Raw genomic sequence first — 2,010 nt, forward strand, 5'->3', positions numbered from 1 at the left:
CCATCAATGCCAGTAAAGAACTTTTATTTTAACTGCTGTGATGTTTGAACCAACCAATGGCAGCTAATTGACTGTGCTAGTTTCTCACATAATAAAATTTCTTCTGAAATCAATATTTCATGTCCATTTATTTAATTGGTCGGTGCAATAAGTGGGATAATGTACAATCAGTCAGTCATTACTGGAATACGAATTCCTTATCACACCATCCGGGGTTAATTTTTTTTTGCAATAATGACCGTCTGATTCATAGGCTGGGCCTTGTTATATAATATCTCTAGGGCAGGGTTCTCAAACTCGGTCCTGGAGGGCCACTGTCCTGCACAGTTTAGCTCCAACCCTAATCAAACACACCTGAGCAAGCTAATCAATGTCTTCAGGATCACTAGAAACTCACAGCTAGGTGTGTTTGATCAGGGTTGGAGCTAAACTGTGCAGGACAGTGGCCCTCCAGGACCGAGTTTGAGAAACCCTGCGTCTAGGGCATCAACCACATTACTTTTCTTTTGTATTTTCCTTAACAAAAGAACATTAGTGACTGCGCCTAATTTGAAAGTGTGAGCACTTCTCTTCCATTATTTAATATTAATTGGATGTCCTGAAGTTGCTAAAAGGTGATTTCATCTTCCAAACACTTTCCAAACACTTTTGAGCAATTGGAATGGTTGGAACCATCAATGCCAGTAAAGAACTTTTATTTTAACTGCTGTGATGTTTGAACCAACCAATGGCAGCTAATTGACTGTGCTAGTTTCTCACATAATAAAATTTCTTCTGAAATCAATATTTCATGTCCATTTATTTATGTAATTGGTCGGTGCAATAAGTGGGATAATGTACAATCAGTCAGTCATTACTGGAATACGAATTCCTTATCACACCGTCCGGGGTTAATTCTTTTGCAATAATGACCATCTGACTTCATTATCCCTCAGGCTACTAGATTACCCTTGTTATATAATATCTCTAGGGCATCAACCACATGACTTTTCTTTTGTATTTTCCTTAACAAAAGAACATTAGTGACTGCGCCTAATTTGAAAGTGTGAGCACTTCTCTTCTTGCATTATTTAATATTAATTGGATGTTGATGTCTTTGGATGTCCTGAAGTTGCTAAAAGGTGGTTTCATCTTCCAAACACCGCCGAAGGACCCTCAACATGAATAAAGATATTTTTTTAGAGCATGAAACAGGTTTGTCTCTCCATCAAATAATGAGTCTCGTCTGTCACCTAAGAAGACATTCGCTTAGTCACTGCCTCAGTTGCCATAGAAACTAGCTCAGCTGTATCTATGTGCGAAGAATTTGGACTAGGAGCATCCAGAGAGCTGCATGAGACCCATCACAACACTTCAGACAGATGTTTTTGTCGCTTTCTCACTCCAGCCAGTATGGCTAAATATAACAGGATTCCACTTTAGGACCTCCTTGTTGCATGCTTTGTCTAAATGCAGCAGTTATAGCTGCTAAAAGTTTAATATAGAAATGTCATACTTAATAGATTAATACAGAGGATCCATTTGAACTAATGCCGGATGCATGCACACTGTCCAAACCCTATCTGGGTTTACAAGACATACTATATGTACTACTATACATACTATATACTTATATTTATAATGCTACACCAATTCAATTTACATTTATTTGTATAGCGCCTTTCACAATCACATCATTTCAAAGCAGCTTTACAGAAAATGCATGAGTCCACATTACAATTCAGAGTGATCTGTTATCAGAGGACAGAGGTAACCAAGTTATGCATTTCAAAAATGAACATATACAAAATCACAGTTAGCGAAAAAGGTATTAATTTAAACAATATATTAATTTAATGCAGAAACAATGAGCTTACTGAAGTACTGAACACTTGTTTGTTAACAAAATGATAATGACATTTAGAAAAATGTAGCATTGGTGCATGTTAATTCAGAGTATGCATCATCTGAAGTCTGAAGTCGCGGGAGTTGGCGCCGTCTCTTCTCAGGATGGGCATCCCAAGATAAAAC

The sequence above is a fragment of the Squalius cephalus genome, assembly GCF_949319135.1.
Source record: "Squalius cephalus genome assembly, chromosome: 2".
NCBI lineage: Eukaryota > Metazoa > Chordata > Actinopteri > Cypriniformes > Leuciscidae > Squalius > Squalius cephalus.